We start from the raw sequence: 21,287 nt of genomic DNA on the forward strand, positions 1-21,287 counted from the left end.
GTATGTGGCACTTCAAAAAAACTTGGGTGCCGGGAGTATATATATAATTTTTAACAGTTTTAAGTTAACACTAGGTGTATTTGTGGGATATATATCTATATATATATGGACTTGATTAGGGTTAACTGAATCTATTTTTGGATAGAAATGGACCTCAGTGTGGTTGACTTCACCAACACAAAGGAAGTTGTGTCCAAGTGTCGCACCCGCCTGGGTGCATGTGCGATGCCGGTGCAGTGCCCTATTAGAAGAGTTCGTGTGACATAGATCTTAATTGTGTTTTTTTTTACATGGGCCACTTTGCCTTGTTGGTGACTATTACACATTTTAGGTAATTGGATCAGATATCCAGCTGATGTCGACCTGTCAAGCTGGGCTTGGTAAGCCCCTGCCGTGTCCAATTAGATGATCTAGTTGAATCTGATCTGGGTTTCTCATACCCACATCTAGGTCCTAGTCCACTAAAGACCCAACCTAGTTATATGTAACATACACTGTTATAATAGTTGAGAATTTTCTCTCTTTGATCAGCCAAAAAGAAAGAAAAAGGAAAAGAAAAACCCCAAGTCAGTGATCTCTAGATCTTAAAATTGTCTTTTATATTGTAATCCTAGAAGGGAAATGAAAGCCACTACCCAGTAACCTCCCTAAGTTGCGACCTACCATCTAATATATTAAACACGACTTATAACTATAAAAATAAAGCTAAAATAAAATATATATAAATAAAATTAAATGTCCAAAGTCATACTGTGAACCCAATTAATTTATCCCTTCTAACTTTTTTTTACACTAAAGAAGCACAAATATAAAAGAATTCTGTTGGCTGCATTCTGTAGAATCCACCGTTGGTTAAAGACCCCTGCACACCTGGTGGGAGTCAAGCTGGGATGAAGGGGTCAGCACCCTCTCCAGTTCTCCTCAGGCCTGCTGTTTGATCAGATAGGATAAGGCTTTTGTCTACATCCAAATGGGGGTCAACAGTTCGGGTTTGAGTTAAAGGTATCAGACTAGGTTTGAACCCGATTAGACCAACTCAGAAAAGAAAAAGGAAAAGAAAAAGATAGATCCCTATTCGGTATGCAGGTTTTTCATCTGAATCTGATGGATGATCCAATCCAATTACCTATAAAATATATCTGATTAGCTAATTGTTTTTTCACTTCTGACTGCGAATCTAAATCCAATTAGGCTAGATCCGATTAAGTCGGATTCAGTAGTGCTTAGGTACGAACTAAAGCCCGCCTCTTTACATCCCTATATCCAAAGAAAACAGGCTCTGGGCTTGAGTTGAGTTTGCCTTGTGACTGTTATATTAAAAATGGTCTTAGATTGAATGGCATGATATGAATTTCGGATCTCGGTTCAAACCTGCTGCTCAAAAATCATCTCATTTCTAACTGATGAAGGGTTTATCAGTAGGCATGAAAATTGGTCGGGTATGGGTTGGATCAGGTTTGATCTGCATCTTTGTTTTTCGATGAGTGGATTGGGATCTCAGTCTGGGCCTTATTGCACTTCATAGTAAAGTTCTGAATTTAGTTAAAAATTTTATTTTACGTGGGACTTGATCTGCCAAAAACGGCTTCAACTTATTGAGTTTTAGGTGAAAATGTCAAATGGGTTTGTTGGATCCAATTATGACCCAATGTTTGATTGTATTTGCTTACCGAATTCTGCCCCGGATCTAATTCGTCCCAACCATATTTGTTCTAGATCTTATCCATATTTGACTGCTTGCTATCCGGATTTGACAATATGGGTTGGATCCTTGTCAATGCTTCCGACTCATTTGCATTCCTATTTATCATTCTATGAAATTTAATAAATCAGAAAAGGAGAGGGAGGATATAAGGCTGTAAGGGGCTGTGCTGTCGCAGATATTGCCAATATTGTGAAAATATTGTGATTTTATCATATGATATCTTCAAAAGCTGATGTAATACCCCAAAGACATGATATTCTCACAATATTACTTGTTCAGAAAATATTTTGTTTTATAGCTATGTTAATGTGATAAAAAAAAACTTTTTCTAATATTTTTTACATTTTCATATTTTATTATATTTTATTATATTTTAAGTTGTTATATCTCTGTATATGCCTATATTTGCTTGAAGATTTTCTTGGTTTTCAAAATATAGCAAGATTTTCTTGAGAACGAGATTTGCGACATTGAGTAGCTTTGTTATGACAGTAGCCAAGTCAGATCCAACTCTACTACGTGTCAGGGACCAAGCACATTGGATCTATTTGGATCCAGGCAGGCTCTATTAAAGGATCGTGGACCTGTTTGTGTACCCCAATTGGCTGTTGGATATCGAGCAATTTTTTTATGATGGTTTGTTTCATGTAACTTTCATGGAAAACTGTTGAGCTGGGAATTCTTTTCTTTTCCTTTCCTACTATGAATGAAACAAAAATAAAAAAAAACATCGTGGTGGGAAAATGTCATGTTGGCACAAGTGGACTCCAGTTTTTCTCACCACCTACAACTTTTCATGTGAATCCTTTGGTACCTCCTCCATTATTAAAGCATTCTCATGTAAATGGTGAGACAACAGAATTTTTTAGAAGTTCTTGCTCTTTTTCATGAAAGGCTATGTAATAGGATCCACCGTTTTGGTGGTGTGTCCCTAATGACATGAGCGGACACGCTTGGAACTATATTTAAATGTTATTTTATTATTTTTTAATATTTTAAGGATTTATTTAAATAAAAAATATTTTTATTGATACTAAAATAGCAAAAAATAGTTTTTTATTGATTAAAAAATTAACAAATTTTGTGTCCTCGTGCCCACATCTTTGCGACATAGATAAAAGGCTTTTTCTTACCATGGGAATAAAATAAATGGGGGCATTTGTTTCATGAAAGAGACTCTCTTTCATAGGAAATAAGGCCTCTTTCTTACAAAGAGTGAAACAAACATGAGAAATATATGGTGTGACCCACATGGTAAATGCAAAAAAAAAAACAGTTTTTCCATCAAAATGGGTTCAAAGCATAGTTATTGGAAGCACCTACCTAAGGGGAGAAGGGTGCTTCCGAAGTGAGAAGCAAGGAAGAAACTTGCTTCCCAAATCGCTTTCCTATTGCTTCCATTTTGTTTTTCACTTTTTTTTTTGTGTTTTTCATGTTATTATTTATTTTTTTGCTTTCCCCATGCTTTTCCTTTACATTTTCTTGCTTTTCATACGCTCTTACCATTACATCCAAAATAAATTTCTCTTTAAGATTCTTACAACTTTTTACATTCCTTCCCGCTTTCGATTCATACATCCCTTTTGGGTAACACCCTCTCCTGCAAGCACTTTTTCTCCAAAGTGACTTTTGAAAGGAAAGAGGCTTCCTTTGAGTGGGGGGCAGGGGGTGGGGGTTATAACTGAGGGTTCCTTAGGGATTTGTGTCAATTTTTAACAATAAAGCTTAGGCCCTGTTTGGGAACCCGTGTTGGAGGGAGTTGCAAGGAGTCGGGAGAAGTACAACTATTGGATTTGAAGGAAAATGAATTTAAGAGTAGTTGTAGACTCTCTCTTTTGTTTGGAAGCATGATCAACTCCTCTAAGGATTGAGGCTCGTAACTATTAATTCCTCACCATGTTTGGGAACTCGTGGCATGATATTTGAGAAAGAAAGAATGTAGAGAAAAGTTATATCATATTTAATTGCATCATTGAAGTTTTATTTTTTTTGACAAACAAGTAATATTTAAAATAAACATAAATATTAATTAGCTACCCACTACAGTCATAAGTATTTCTAAAATAAGTCCAAAAGTACGAAAATAAAAATAAAAGTCCATTACAATGAAGTGTAATCTCTTTATTCAAAATGTCTATTATTAAAAAAAATCTTATTTAGTTTTCATTTAGTTCCATCTCTTCAAGTATCCACTCGCATTTTATATTTGCGGGCAAAGTTAAGAATACATTCGCCAAGTGCTTATTCTCAGTAAGAAACTTTATAGCATCATAAAACAACGCCTTCTCAATATTTAAGACACGTCTTTTGTCACATTTTTCTGCAAAGTAAATTGAACATCATTGGCCATTGTCTCTAACAAACTCTGGATTGCTTCAGATAGTAGAGTTAATGCATCCTTTAGTTTTTCTCCTATCTTTTATTTCTTGCCGTTTTACTTTTGAGAAATTTGTTGAGAATATCTAGTTGAACGAGAGCTATTTGCAATAAGCATGGATAGTTGTGGATGCTCTTGATTCTAACTTCTAAGCTTCCATAGAGATAAAAAACAAGGAAATATGAACCCATACCTACTTGTAAAGAGTACTCTTACAAATGACTGAAATACAATGAAGCATAAATATGCAACTAACTGAAATACAAAGTATAAATATGCAATTGCTCTCCCACTTCTGACAAGACCATAGTGTAAACCTATGGTAAGATAGCATGATGTAAACCACAACCAAAAGAAGGACCATCAACACAAACTCTAGAGCAAATAGGTTGTATTGACTAAATGTGTACCAGTGTTAAGTGCCTCAGATCATGTATTGGCAGGGGGGTTGATCAATATGAATATAGTTATGTTCCGGCTTTATATTCACTAGTTGAAATTAGGATAATTCTGATGTCAACTTTATATTGGATTTAAACAAGGTTGCAACTGACAACATGCATGTATGTTGCAAGCCCAACCCACTGTCCATGAAATCAAAATTAGTGTTTCATGAATTTTGTATATTGTGGAATCCCATACTGCAGACATCAAGGATTTCATGATCAGCCCAACATTCTTGAACATGGATCCCATAACCAGTTCACTACTAAAAGATTGTTCCATGGATTTCATGATCAGCCCAACATTCTTGAACATGGATCCCATAACCAGTTCACTACTAAAAGATTGTTCCATGGATTTCATGATCAGCTCGGTTTTTAATGAGACATGAAAAATCTGTCATGGCATAACTCTGCTCAACTTTATGTTTCTGCTGAAAATTGCCTACATATGTAGGGCCCCCAGCCATTGGGGGATGGTTTTGGACCAATTTGCAGAATCCATTGCAAATATCTTGTTCATACCAAGTGGATTGACCTGTATAGGAGACCTTGTGTTAAATGGTTCTCATAGCTTGTCTTGTTTTCCATGAACTTACAGTGAGATATCAAAATTAATCAATACAAAATCTGATTAAACAAGAGTCGACATATAAACGGTTTAACACATTTAAAGATAAACAGTGAGAACCAGTGAACACCAGAAGAAAACAATAACCACACAAATAAACAAAGAATAACAACATGGAAAACTGTGAAAACTAGTGAGAATCAGAGAGCACTATCGGAAAACAATAACCACACAAATAAACAAACACTCAAAAACAAAAAAAAAAGAATAACCTATTGTTTTGAGATTGAGAACCAGGGGAAAACAATGTTGAAGCAGGAAACAGTGAGCCACATGGAAGTGTATCAACATATATAGATAAAGGGGATTTAATGAGGTCACGACAGTAAAAAACAATGTTTAAAAAGGGATTTACTGAGAAGATGGTGCAGTAAAAAACTCTTTAAAAAGAGAATTTATTGCAGTAAAACCATCACCAAATGTGAACCATCAGAATTTCAGGGAGTCATAGGACTCCCTGTAATTCCAGTAATCCTAAATACCTCCTCTCTATGCAGAGACATCAAATTTCGAAAAATCGGAGATTTAAACCTGACGGATTACCTCACGCTTCCCTCAAATCAGACTCCCAATCAGCCTCCAACTTTTTTTTTTAGAATATCACCTGTTACACCCCCATCTCCACCAACGACAGTCTCTCAAACACGGCCTTAATTCACCGTATTTTCACTCTCCCATGGACGTGGCCGTAGGGTCGGAGGGCATTTTTGTCATAAGGGTACTTTCGTCCATTATAAAGTGCCACTAAAACTGAATATTCTGCGCGCCCCTCTCTCTCATTTTCTTCTTTTCGTTTTGTTTTTTTTTTTGGCTTCCAGCTGCGGGGGCAGCAGAGTCCGCTTCAGAATCACGCGCCCCCACCGCCGCCCCCCCCCCCCCCCCCCCCAGGTGGGACCCACAGCGGCAAGTTGGGGTCTGCCTCAAAACGTGTCGCTGCCTCGCCCTCCCCTTTTAAAGCCCACTACCGTTCGCCGCGGGAAATGATTGCCCAGCCAAGCCGGAGGATCTTACTTAGACGTGTACGGTGGAGGCGTCTCCACGTTCCACTCTTTGTCGGGACGGTCTTAAAAAAATGTTCCTCCCGTCCTGACTCGGCTGATTCTTCGCTTTTTACGGTCCGGCATGCCCCCACCATATTATCCGTCTCGGTCCGACTCTTTGAACCCATATCGAACCGGTTTAAATGGTTTGAAGTATATATTGGCACGCATCATTTTGGTTAGAATTTCCTACTGTCATCTTGAATTTAAAAAAGTTTCTTGATTTTAATGTGGTTTTGGGCTGTTTGATCGACGGAATGCTCTTGTCTTCCATTTCAAAAATAAAAAAAATCTTAGAAATCTTTTATGGTGCGTTTGATACGCGAGACTCACTAGTGTGGGGACAGACTGGTCCCTTGCCCAGGCGCCGTGCCCCCCATTTGATAACTGCGGACAACACACATTCAAACAGGACGCACTGCGTGCTGTGTTTTCAGCACTGCTGCATGGGACGTGCCAATCGCACCCGTGGGGGTGGGTGAAACTGGTGAGTCCAAGACGAACACTGCACAATCTGACCGCACAAAATTTCTCCTGCGATGCAAACTTGCCCTTAGGGGGGGGCGTTTGAACAAGTGTGTTTTCTCTTTTATTAGAAAAAAGAAAACATTGGCATACAAGGCTTTGTCCTGTCTAGAGTTCCAACTAAAACTTCCTATTTGTACAATCCTAAAAGTTTAAATTATGATGTGAACGTTGCCAAAAGTTGATACGATCTCTTTTTTTTCTTTTTTTTTGCATTATTGAGTCCCTCTATTTAGGAACACAGGTCCCATCATTTGAAATATGATGGGTTCCATCGTACATTCAATCCTGACCATTCTTTATTTAGTCTCTCCATTGTTCCACTTAATTTGAAGTTTTTTTCTTTTTTTATGATCAAACTGGGGACCAAGGGCCCCCTCCTTTCTGATACAAAAGCACTATGGTGGCTATACAACCATCTGTTATACAACCACCTCTACGAGTGGGGTTCAAACTTGCAACGTCCCATCTAAGGGTGTCAAGGGGTCGGGTTTACCCAGATCCAATCCTAACCAAACCTTATAGGTAGGGATGGCAGTGGACCGGGGGAAAGCGGGCCCCGCCTCGCCCCGTTTGGACCGGGGATGAAGGGTATGAAACGGGGATGGAGGCGGGGACGAAGGTTAAAATCCATCCCCGTCCGAGGGTGGAGGCGGGGATGGACTGGCACGTTCCTCCGCCCCGCCCCGCCCCGCCCCGCCCCATCCCCGTCCCGGCCCCACCCCGCCCCATCCCCGTCCCGGCCCTGCCCCATCCCCGCCCCCAACCCTTTATATTTTTACTATTCACTAACCCTAACTCCCTTCCCTAATTTCCTAACCCTAGAGCCGCCGAGCCGGGCCGTCGCCTCTTCCCTTTCCCCTTCCCCTTCCCCATCCGCATTATCATTGTAGCCGGGTCGTCGCAGGGGGAGGCCTCCACCCTCATACTCAGCCTCCTCTGCAAGCTCGACGGGAGGGCGGAGCTCTACCGAGACATACCCCTCTCCTACCTCTTTCTTACGAACAATCTTCAGTACATCATCGTTAAGGTGCAGAGCTCCGATCTCCGACTCGTCCTCGACGACACTTGGGTGTGAATGCACACCAAGAAGCTTCGGTAGTACGTCGCTAACTACGAGCGCATGGCATGGAGCGAAGTCGTGGCGGCCATGGCGGAGATGCCGGTGGTGATCGATGCCGAAAGCGTGAGGCGAGCTTTCAGGCGGTTCAACTCCGCCTTCGAGGAGGCATATCGGGTGCAGACTGCGTCGATCGTGGTGGAGGACATGAAACGGGGATGAAGGCGGAAACGGGGACGGGGCGTGGACGGGGACGGGGACGGGGCGGGGACGGGGCGGGGGTGGAGGATAAAATCCATCCCCGCCGCGGAGGTGGGGCGGGGGTGGAAACCTTGTCCCCCGCCCCACCCCGCCCCACTGCCATCCCTACTTATAGGCTTCGGGTAGTGATAAATAATAAGACCCGATTAAGACCTGGGTCTGGACCCGAAGGTCCGATTAATACATGGACTCGGGTATAGTTGGTGAAATTTTATACCAGTCTTGGACCCGACCCAAGTTCTGATTAAGATGCTCAATGTAAAAATGATAAATAATATGGTTTTACCAGGTATGATCTGGGTCTGGTTCACGTAATTCTTATCAAGTTTGGGTCTGGCTTTTCTTATAGTAGACCCGATTATATCTGGGTCTGGGTCTGATTATTTTTATAGTGGACCCGATTAGATTTGGGTCTGAACCCGATACCATACCCAAAAATTGGGTTCAAGTCTGGTACCACCTCAGTCAGAACCAAACCCACTCGTTGACACCCCTAGTCCCATCACATGGTGACTTGAACAAACTGCTCCTACCAAAAAGTTGGAGCCCCGTTGGTACTTAATTTGAAGTTGAGTGTTTTTCAAGCAAAAAAAGTACATTAGTTTATCAAATGCAAGGTGGTTTAAACATCTAAAAATGAAAATTTGATTTTTGTTACATTTTGATTAGAAATTTGTAGGATGGTGGACGGTGAAAAAAAAACAGAAGATAAAATGCTACTTACTAAATTAAAATTAAGCTGAATTATGAACAAAAAATTATCATATTATAGGAGTTTTAAAAAATGCTCCACAATTTACCAAATCTGTCAGATGAACAATTCCACGAGTTTTTAATTTTTTTTTACTCTTTTACCTCTTGTAGCTGTGTATTTTTTATTTTTGTGGGTTACAATGCTAAAAGTGAATGGACTCAAAATACTTGTGAAACTCCTGATGAGTATTGTAAGGCACGTTGCAAAAATCCTTTAAGTATTGCAGAAATTTGTATACCTTACAAAATTTTAAAAGTGTATTGCATGACATATGGAGAAATTACGAAAAACTTGCGAAAGTTTGTACCTTGCAAAATTTTAAATGAGTATTGTAGGGGCATTGCAAAATTCTGATCTATATAAATGATGCTTTATTTCTAAGTCCCTTACTTGCATCCGGATGCCCTACATGAATATAATTTTGACAAAATGAATTTATGTGTGACTTATTTTTTATAAAATAAAATCGCTCATACATTACATTCATTTCATTCTTTCACAAAATAAAGTCGCTCATGCATTACATTCATTTCATTCTTTCATAAAATGAAGTTGCTCATACATTGTGTTTATTTAATTTTTTCACAAAATAAAGTTGTTCATACATTTTGCATTCATTCTATTCCTTGATGAAATAAAATTGTTTATATATTGTATTCATTTCATTTTTTTACAAGAATATTGCTTCTCACTACCACTTTGATGGAGAGAAAAAACAGAGTATGTACAAAAGTACATTAATCTCTTCAGCCTTAAGAATACCAAATTGCACTGCATCTTTGATAGAGAGAAAACAAAGTAAATTATCGTTGATTCTACATTATGTGTTGTTCTCTTAATTTTTTTTATCTCACTCATACCATGTGATTGAACGAACATTGACTGTAAGATACATCGACTCTACATCATTATTGTCTAACACATCTTTTTGGTTATCATAATTTGTTAGAGCGGATGTCTTTTACATCATCATCTTTCATGTTCTTTATAATGAGAATGCGACACTCACTGATAACTTACCGTCGAGGATTTTATTATAAGATTTCACCACTGATGCTTTTACTAAAAAAACTTATCATCGATGAAGTATCATCAATCTTTTCATTGTCGATGCTTTTATAAAAAAAACTCACTGTCGATGAAGTATCGCTGATCTTCTCACCGCCAATGATTTTACCAAAAAAATCACTATCGATGAAGTGCCACTCATGCTTTAATGAAAAAACTCATCGTCGATGAAGTGTTGCCAATGCTTTTACCAGAAAAAACTCACCGTCGATAAATTAGCACTCATTCTTTTACTGAAAAAACTCAACGTCGATGAAGTGTCGTCCATGCTTTTTCTGAAAAAACTCATCGTCAATGAAGTGTTGCCCATGCTTTTGGGGTTTATCACTACTGATGAATCGTTGTCGATGAGCCGCTGCCATTGAAAGATTTTCGCAAAGCCTGAATGTCGTTGGAAGATCAGTAAAAGGATTGGGAACCACCGGTTGGGGACCAAAAGAACCTTAGTGTTGCCAAAATAGGGTATCCAGATGCAAATAAGTGATTGAGAAACAAAGTACCATTTATATAGAATAAAATTTTGAATGAAAAAATAATTTTGCAATATCCCTTCGATACTTGCTTGAAATTTTGCTATGGACTTTCACAATTCTTAAAGGATTTTCGTAATGTGCCTTGCGATACTCGTAACTTTTTTTACAAGTGTTTTAGAATTTCACGAACTTTTTTGGAATATCAGAACCTCATATGTGATTTGCTGATGAGTTTTGTGCATCTATCCACTTGCATCGTCGTGACCCCAAAAATAAAAAATTCGCAGTTGCCTCTAAAAAAAAAGTGAAAACCTAAGTAATTGTCTATTTGATGAATTTGATAAATTGTGCGGCATGTTTTAAAATATGTCATTTTTGTTGTACAATAGAAGGGCAAAAAAGGCACATCTCAAATTTGCTGGCATTGTTTTGGCACTTTTGTTGATCATTAAACTAATATATAATTCTAGCTCCAAGGGCTTCACACACCTGGTTAAGTGGGTCGGAGTTGAAGGATATAAAGTGCATTTGATACCTGGGATGCGTCTTTTGCTGCAAAGCCAAAGCTGAAAGTATAGCAAAGGGACATGGTGAAACTCAAGTATTTGAGCACTAGAGGTCTGCATTAGGTCCGGCTGGGTTCACACCCATCCCATCAGATCGAGGTACAGGATCCAGATTGTGATCATAGATTCTCACAATAAGGATCCTATGGGCCACTAGGGTGGTGAGAGTAGTTTACCTGATTTTTGAATGTTATAACCCTCTTATTAATGTCATTGTTAAGGTTATTTAATGGCTGCTTGTGTAGCCTATCTACTGATGATAGAGGGGTTATTGAATTAATATTGGGGCATTATTCTTTAAGTTATAATGGAATTAGTTCAATCTTTCCATGGTTGCTTGTATATAATGCAGCCATAGCCATGGCAAGAATAGAGGTCAATGCCCACAAGGGCTCTGCTCATCTGGTAGGCTTTACTTGTGAATGTCGCAAGTTCAAAACCCGTGAGCAGCATCTTGTGTCGCAAGGTTGAAGCTGAGTGTACTCCTCAGTGATCAGGGGGCACTTTAAGAGTGTGATCTGAGAGGGGGTCCCTTGGACTATCCAAAAATAATAATGATCAATAAATGAGTTTTTTTTTAAGGATTATAAAAATCAAAATGCTTACAGATGGGTTGATATAACTTCACAAGGCCAGTGGTTGAAGCTACCGGTTCCTACATTTCGCTAGTTGCCAGTAAGAACCATGGTTTCCCTTGGCTTAGCTAGGAAAAAAGAAGAAGAATCTAATCTCAATGATGCTGATCGGGAATATTTGTTCATGTCAAAGCTAGGGATGGCAGTGGACCGGGGGACAACGGGGCTCCGCCCCGCCTCGCCCCGTTTGGACTTGAGATGAAGGGCATGAAACGGGGATGAAGGTTAAAATCTATTCCCGTGCGGGGATGGACTTATTACGCTTTTCCCCTCCCCGTCCCCCCCTAGCCTCGCCCTGTCTCCAATCCTTTAGGGGATGACTATAGACTAAGGGAAAACGGTCCCCGCCCCGCCTCACCCAGTTTGGACCAGGGATGGAAGACATGAAACAGTGATAAAGGCGGGGGTGGAGGTTAAAATTCATCCCAGTGCAGGAATGGAGGTGGGGATGAAAAAATCACCTTTTTGTGGTCATGTTTCTGCATGAAATGTGGATCCCACATTACGTATGGATTATTTGTTTTTTTCCAAGTTTGATATTTTCAGGGGCAGGAGCAGTTAGTGCATGTCACCATGTGTTGGGACGTTGCAAGTTGGCCCAATGGTAAGGTGCTATAACTATAGCAGATCAGGTGATCTGTCTAATCAATTTAAGAAAGTGATTTGACATCTTCACCGTCCACTGCTTCGTCCACAAGGACCTTGTGTACATTGTGGACGGTGAGGATGCGAAATCACCTTTCTAAAAGTGATCAGGCAGATCACTTGATCTGCTCTCTGCCTAACCCCAGCTTTCTCCGTGGAAATAAAAAAAGTTTGATATCCTAGTTAAGCACCGGGCCCACAAAAAATCTCCCGATTAGACATTACATTATTGAAAAGAGACTGATTTGAAACGCAAGCATTAGCAACAAAAAGGATGATTATGAAAATTGGCGAATTTGTTGTTGATAAAAAGCACTCTCTCTATGTCAACTTGGCTCAAACTGGGGCCCAATTCTTTTGTTGTTTGGCTTTTTTTTTTAAGAGAAACAATTCTTCTGTTGACGGTCATGCCCCCACCGGTAGGGGTGTCAACGGGTCAGGTTTGGTTCGGATTCAGGTGGAACCAAACTTGAATCAGATTTTCGGTATGGTATCGGGTCTAATCGAGTCTGCTATAAGAAAAACCATACCCGTACCCGATAAGAACTACATGAACCAGACCCGGTCCATATCCGATAAAGTAATATTTTTTATCATTTTTACATTAAAAATTTATGGGTCTTAATCGGAACTCAGGTCGGGCCTGGATCTGGTATAAAATTTCACAAACTATACCTGCATCCATGTATTAATGGGACCTTCGAGTCCGGATCCAGGTATTAATCGGGTCTTCTTATTTGTCACCATATAGGGTTTGGTTCAGGTCGAGTCCAAGTAAACCCAACCCGTTAACATCATCTATGCTACCAAGCTTGAAACAGAGCATTGCAGGCAGGGGCGTAGCTAGGATTCATGTGAGGGGGGGGGGGGGGCAAACAGGGATGTAGCAAAAAAATTTTATTTGTGTGATAGTCGGGGGTTCGGGGGCAGCGCCCCCAAATTTTTTTTTTGAGATAAAATAAAAATGGCTACAATTATTAATAAAAATCTATTTCATATGGACAAATCAAACTATTTGCTGCAGTCAGGGCTGGGCTAAAAAATGGATAAAAATCTATTTCATATGAAATCAGGGCAGGGCAGGGCTAGGACTGGGCTTTAAAAATAAATAAATAACTGTTTGGGGAGGCAGGACTGGGCCCCCCCCCCTTAGCTAAGCCCCTGATTGCAGGGGATGTCCTCCTAACTAAGGGGGGGTCGAATTCAGGGGCAGTGGGTACAGCACGTCATTTGTTTAAAACCCTGGGGAGGGGATTCCCGTGCACAAGCCTAAGCAATTATGGGCTGTGGGTGAGGGTTCTGGCCATGGAGTGTGATGCATTGTTGGGAGCGGTGATGACAATAGTGATGAAATTGATGGATTTGGGCAACAACAACAACAGCCTCATGAGGAATCTACACATTTATAACACCATCTCCCATCCAAACACCCTTTTCATCTCCATCTTCCCTCCCAAAATGGTGACTCCAATTAACGGAGGGATTTGATGAATCCCCATCAGTAGGGGTGGCAATCGGGTCTGGTTGGCGGGTCAGCATACCTCAACCCAAACCCGACCCATTTAATAAACGGGTAACCCGACACGACCGGCCAACCTGTTTAATAAACGGGTTGGGTCGGGTTGCGGTTGCCGGTTCGACCCGACGGGTTGACGGGTCAACATACCTCAACCCAAACCCGACCCATTTAATAAACGGGTAACCCGACACGACCCGCCAACCTGTTTAATAAACGGGTTGGGTCGGGTAAACAGGTTGGCGGGTTAGCGGGCGGGTTGGCCGATCAGGTTGGTGGGTTGGTGGGTCAGGTTGGAGGGTTGGCGGGTGGGTTGGCCGGTCGGTTAGCGGGTCGGGTTGAAGGGTTGGAGGGCGGGTTGGTGGGTCGAGTTTGGGTAAACGGGTTGACCCGCCCGCCTAACCCATTTATTAAACGTGTAAGCCGGGTTGGCATACCTCTAACACAAACCCGACTCGTTTAATAAACGGGTTAGGCGGGTCGACCCATTTATTAAACGGGTTAGTTTAAGCCAAACCCGAACCTGCCTAAGAGGCGGGTTGGCGGGTCGTGTCAGGTTTTGCCACCCCTACCCATCACCTCTCCCAACTACTGCTCCCAAACATAGCCCTAGTGACTTGGTGGTTCAAAAGAGTGCAAAAGGAACCTTTACTTTTTCTAGTTATCTTGAACCAGGAGTACAATAACAATAAGGTAGGTTTGATGTTCAACCATCTTGCTCATTCACTAATGCACCTGTAACCTAAATAAGCCCCACTTGTCATTCAAGTATTTTGTACCTTAACTACAAGCTTAGCCCTTAGATTCGGCAAATCCAGTGGGTCTTTAAGCATGGCCTACTTAATATAATGTAAATCAATAGTAATCTATTGGTACAACAAAAGAGTTTGTTCTTCTTGAAGGCAAATAATGTGAATGTATTTTTTTTGAAAAATAATCTTATTGTCCTTGCTAAATAGCGTGCTTTTTGAAATACCAAGCAATTTGAAAAATTTCCTTGCATATCTAAAATTTTGATTCATAACTTTTTAGGACATTTTTATCCCTCCACAAATATAGTATGACCAACACAACTCTTGCGAATGTCCCAAAATGTGCGAACCTCGATTAAAAAATGGCACATGCAGGAAGACATTTGCAAATGCAGTAAGACATTCGCAATCATGCCATTTTTTATTTTTTACGATGAATGTTCTTAAATGTGGGAGTACACATTTTGGTGACCTTCGCAACTCATAGTTGCAAATATCCCCAAAATGTGTGAAGCTCTTTTTACTAAAATCACATAAGAAGCACAAGTAAGAGGACATTCGCAAATGTGTGAGGACATTCACGTCTGAATGTTAAGACATTCACAAATGTGAGAATATTTAGTTAAAGGAGGTTCACGCATTTTGGAGACCTTCGCAACTCATGGTTGCGAATGCCCCCAAAATGTACGAGCTTTCTTATAATAAAATCACATAAGAGGCACAGACAGGACATTTTTCTATGGTACGAGCCTCCTTTTGTGTAAATCCTTCTCTACCCTCTCACCTACCATGCCCTTACTTTCTACTTCACCCTTCAACTTCTCTATTTGATGAGGTTTCTTCTCTTTCCTCTCATCAGCATCTCCATTTGTTAGATGTCGTTCTTCTATCTTTTCCACAGTCTCCTCCACCTTAGTCTTGGTGCCCTCCTCTTGCTAAGGTTCCTCCACCATTTTTTCTTCTCATCGTGTCTACATTTTTTCCTTTACCATTTTTTCTTCTCATCGTGTCTACATTTTTTCCTTTCTATCTCACCATTGTAGGTAACTATGTTTCCGGTTTCTTCTAACCAGACATGCAGTTTAGCAACTATTGAAGACTCAAATGTCAATGGCTCCTTACACTTTTTCACCACTGACTGTTATCTTTCATTAGATGCTTCTTGGATGAGAGACAAGATTGTGGACAATACATCTTCAACCTTTCATGCAACAATAGCTTTTTTGAATGCCACATAATATGATTGTTGTTTCTTATTTGAACGCAATGTTCTCAGCCTCTGTAAATTAATGTTCTATTTTTCGTAGAATATGTCAGCCACCCATACTTTTGGTCACGAAATAGATTTCCTTTTTATCTACATGTTAAGCCTCTTTCGTACTCTATCCCTTGTTGTGTTCATTCAATAGGTGTTGGTGTTGGTGTTAATGCTTTCATGACAGTCTCTTTATAATAAATAAATAAATATTTAAAAAGAAATATGTTAGAGGTAAACCGGAGAGCAAAAGAGAAACATGATAGGCTATTGAAATAGACTATTTCACATGAAATCGAATTATAATAAACCAACAACTTAAGCTATTAAAAATGTACAAATAACTTGAAAATCATGCAAATATTTTTTAATCATTTTTATTTATAATACAATATAAACAACAAATAAATAACCAAATTTGAGGATAGAGGCTTACAAAATTAAGAAAAAAAAGTAGGGAATGAAGACTCATATAAAAATGACTTAAACAAATAAACAGAATAAGCTATTGTACATGCAAAGATAACTTAAGAACCATACAATTGTTTCATAAAATAATTATTTCATGTCAATGTTTTAAAAAATAACTAATTCATGTCGATGATTCAACCATTACACGAAGTGAAACATGTGTACCAGAATATCTCGCTGCTAATGGTGTGTCTAATGCCCAAAAGTTGTTGAAGATATGCCACTATGTGACGAAAATAACACAATTACTTCAAAGATTCATAAAAAATAGTCACAAAAAAATATTACTGAGAAAAATAGGTTAGAGACCACAAAAACCTTAATTTTATGTGAAAATAACCCTCAAATGCGAAGTCACACATTTAATGAGCATATGAAGGTTCACACATTTAGGGGACATTCGTAAAAATGATTTGCAAAGGTTGTGCAATATTTATACACTTAAGTATTTAATTAAAGGAGGTTCGCATATTTTAGAGATATTCACACAAATTATTTGTGAAGGTCGTACTATATTTACAGATGTATGTTGAGAGTTTTTAATGAAATGAGGTTCACAAATTTTGGAGATATTCACAAACATGATTTGCGAATGTTGTATTATATTTGCGGACCTATGTTGCGAGTGTTTAGTTAAAGGGGGTTCATAGATTTTGAGAACTTTTACAAATATGATTTGTGAATGTCTTACTATATTTGTAGACCTATCTTGCGAGTGTTTAGTTAAAGAAGGTTCACAAATTTTGAAAACATTTGCAAACATGATTTACTAAGGTCGTAATATATTTGTGGACTTACATTGAGGGTATTTAATTAAAAGAGGTTCACACATTTTGGGTAATGTTCACAAATATGATTTATGAATGTCGTAATATATGTGCGAACTTACGTTGAAAGTACTTGGTTAAAAGCGATTCACACGTTTTAAGCAATATTCACAAAAATGATGTGCGAATATAGTATGATATTTGTTAAAAGACAAAAATATCTTAAAAATTTGAGAACCAGAGATTTTTTTTTGTTTCACCAAGAGTGTATTTGGGCAAATTGTAAGGCATTTTGGAGAACTCATATTGTTCCAACAGTGGCTGGTGAACAGGGGTACTTCGGTTGATCAACCAAATTGTATTCTTTTAAGGTTTCATGTTTATCACTATTGGTTGACTTTGATTTTTGGTTTGGAAAGGGTACACGTCAACCTTGTGATTTTACTGTCATTTTTTATAAAAGTGTGCAATTGACCATCTTAGATTTTCATAGCAGGGGATGTCTTTTTTTTTATGATTAAGAAAAACCCTAACAGAGAACAGGGTTTCTTAATGGAGTTGAGATCAAAGGAGCAGCTAAGTGTCATGGCTATGTGACACTAGCCAATCAATAATAGCATTGCATTGGGACCACAGCTACACAGTGCAGGCCCCACATGAAATGCTGTCATGTGATTGGCTCTACTTAATGGGCTTACCTCCCTGCTAAGTAAAACTCTAAGTTAGGGATGGCAGCGGGGCGGGGGATAAGGTTTCCACCCCGTCCGTTTCAAAATCCCGCCATCCATTCTTGTATGGGTTTTTTATTTTAACCTCCATCCCCGTTTCATGTCCTCCATCCCTGGTTCAAATGGGGCGAGGCAGGGCGGGGTCCCGTTTTCCTTCCAGTCCATTGCCATCCTTAAAGAAAGATTGGGGACGAAGCAGGGTATGGCAAGGCAAGAATTGGGATGGGGAAGGTGCGGGGCAGGGGAAAGCGGAAGTCCATCCCCACCTCCATCCTTGTACGGGTTTTGATTTTAACCTCCATCCCCATTTCATATCTTCCGTCCCTGGTCCAAACGGGGTGAGGTGGAGTCAGTTTCCCCGGGTCCACTGCCATCCCTACTCTAAGTTTAAGACACGTTTACCCATACTTATGTGCCCCAACCGTGATAAAACAATGGCAGGCTGCATGCACCAGCAGGATTTGATCTTGAGCTTTCAGCTTGACAGAGGACCCCGCTGACCGCATGGGCAACCACTGGGGTGCTCGTACCAAGGGAAATAATGTCTTATATATGGATTTACTAATATGATCACAATGATTGAATTCTTGCTATTAATCCTTTGTCGACTTCAAACCTTCAAATTTCATATTAGTTAATAACGTCATCAAGTTTGAAAGATGTCACAAGTTCGAAACCTGCGGCACGTGCAATTTTCCCCAAACTAGATGTACTGACAGATGTTGTGAATATGGCACAAGTCAGCCGATTGTATTTCCAGCAAACAAAAGATCAATAGAACTGAGTTGGGATGCAAACGGATTTGGATTCGGATCAGCTAAATATATAAAAAAGTCAAATCCAGATCAGCTAAATATATAAGAAAGTCGAATCTGGATCAGGTAGAAACAGTAAAAAATTATAAAAACTTCTATACTTGATCAGATCCATTTGCACCCCTAAAAGGCCCATTTATGTTCTTGCCTGAGAATAATAAATAGATTTTGCTTGATTTCAGTGGATCTAGTAATATAGATTGTACTGAAATTTTTGTAAGATATTTTGGGAAAAGTGAAAATTTTAATTTATCTCGAGATAATCTCGATATCAAGATTTGTTAATTAACTTAAACCAAAGGGTAAATCCGTAATACTCAACACAGAGAAAGAGGGAAAGAAGGGCGACAAGTAAAAACAAAAAAAAAAAAGACGCCACTCATTGGCGGGAGATAATGGCCGTGGCGGGGCCCACACGAAAGGCGCACGCACCACGAGAGGCTCTCGCCACAACCAGGATGACGTCATCTGTAGCGTCATCACGTGGGTCCTAGGTTACCTGCAGGCCCTTTCACCCCACCAATGACGAGCCACCGCCTCTATAACCGTCCCAAGTACGGAAAGGGCTCTGCCTTCTTCTAAAATGACGGCCGTCTCCCCATGCCGATTGATGAGCTCCTAGCTGTTATATTTGCCCTTTGACTTTTTTAAATGACTAAACTGTCCGACCGAGTTTTCGATATTGACAAATTCGCCCTCACACTCTGGAGTCTGGAGAGCGCCATAAATCGGATACTGTATTGAGGGCTTCGGCATAATCCAGGTGCATTTATGACAAAACCGAATCTGAGTCCGTAATTGACTACGTGTCCAAATCCGCTTGGTACGATTAGGGCTGACTAGCATTTTTATGTAGGGACGTAATTAGTCGAACTCGGATCTTGTCGAATCATATTCGGATCCTGAGTTGAATGGAAAAGGTAATCTGATTAGCTAATTGGATATGTTTTATATGTAATCGGGTCAGATAATTCTTTGAATTCAGAATTGACTTGGATTCAGATGCAAAAAATGCATACCAAACTTTACTCTGATTATCAGTGGGATAGCGCCGGGTTTACCAAATCCAACTAATCGAATTGAGATTTGGTCGAATTAACTGACCCAAATCAGATCCGTTGACATCCCATTTACGTCACTCTGTCTCAGTACCACATGACATACTTTTCATGTGTATTAATTGGTGATTTTTAATATCACCTGATCCCAACCCTATTAATTTGGTTCTTCTAGGGAACCAGGTCTCCTTGAAAACTCTGGGTTGTTTGGGTCCGTCCTACCATAGTGACAAACATTTTTATCGGCAATTTCTCGTTTTTCAAAAAACTCATGAGAAATTAAAAAAATTTCATAAATCTTGCATTTTTGGCAAAATCTCGAGAATAAAAAAATAAATTTAAATATATAAAATTTATTTTTTATAAAAAATATTAATAAAAATATTTTAAAATAAAAATACATGAATTTTTCATTATAAATAGCCATTTAAAACATAAATATCGCATTTAAATCACGATATTTATGTTTTTTCATAAATCTCATGATATTTTGAAAATCTTGCAGGAAATTGCCGTTTTTAAACTTTCAAGCAATTTCTCGCGATATTATCGCAAGATTTTCATAAATCTCGTGATATTTGTCACTATGGGTCCTACATAAGGCTGATAAATGAGCCGAATGAAAGGGTACACCCCAGATCGAGCTTGGCGAGCCGATCACGAGTCAGCTCATTTTTTTTAAAACATGATTTTTAACTGTTTTTAAGCTTAATACTATATAAAATATATATAATATGTGATAAATGTATAAAACACATATAATATATTATATATATAATTTATATAATATATGTACAAAATATATAATATGTAAAACAAGCCTATACTAGCCCAGCTTGCCATGTTCATGCTCAGCTCATTTACCTAAACAAGCTGGCTCATAACCCAGCTGGCCGGGCTGAGCTGAGCCACGAGCTGCTCCTGTCGTTTGGCAGCCCTAGTCCTACTACTACTCCTACCACGTCTTAAAACCGTGGTTCTCATCATTTATGGAATCTTAAAGGTTATAAGGAAGTCATGTTATGGGTCTATTTATGGTTGATCCGTATCTATGGATCTGGACTTATACCTTGACGGATCTACAATTAAGGAAATTAGGCTCAGATCCAGGCATGAATGAGTTATTATTACCAAAGTTGGTAAGACTGGTGCGTTTAACCCCGCTTTGAAAAAAGTCAATGTCATGACTTCGATTCATCGTTACCAGAGTAAGAAGTAAGAAGTGAGTGTCTGTATCGGCCGATACTTATCTTATCGGCAGAAAATCGGTACGCTTTACTCTTGAATTTGTTATTTTTTAATAAATATAAAAAATTAATATTATTTTAATTGCTTCTCACCCTAATACCCAAACACAATTTAGTATAATTTTGGAAGGCCCTAAGCACAAACCAATTTCACAAATCTCATTATTGAGAAAAGTTCAACAAGGGAAATCTTGCACTACTTGAAAATTTTGGTTTTTCTTGAGAAAAACTCAAATTTATAAAATATAGATAACAAATACAAATGAAAGTATAAAATAAAAATATTACACAATTTTTTATTATGTTAATACTGATATAAAAATGTAATAATTTGGAAACAAGCAATATGTTGAGAATATCACACATTTGCAGTGTTATATTAGCTTTTGAAAATATCGTTATTACAATTATGTTATTAGGGTTGGGGCAGGTAAGTCTGAGTAGGGGTGGCAATCGGGTCGGGTTGGCAGGTCAGAATACCTCCACACGAACACG

Source organism: Nuphar pumila, chromosome 15, assembly GCF_984573655.1.
Source record: "Nuphar pumila chromosome 15, dmNupPumi1.hap1.1, whole genome shotgun sequence".
Classification (NCBI taxonomy): domain Eukaryota; kingdom Viridiplantae; phylum Streptophyta; class Magnoliopsida; order Nymphaeales; family Nymphaeaceae; genus Nuphar; species Nuphar pumila.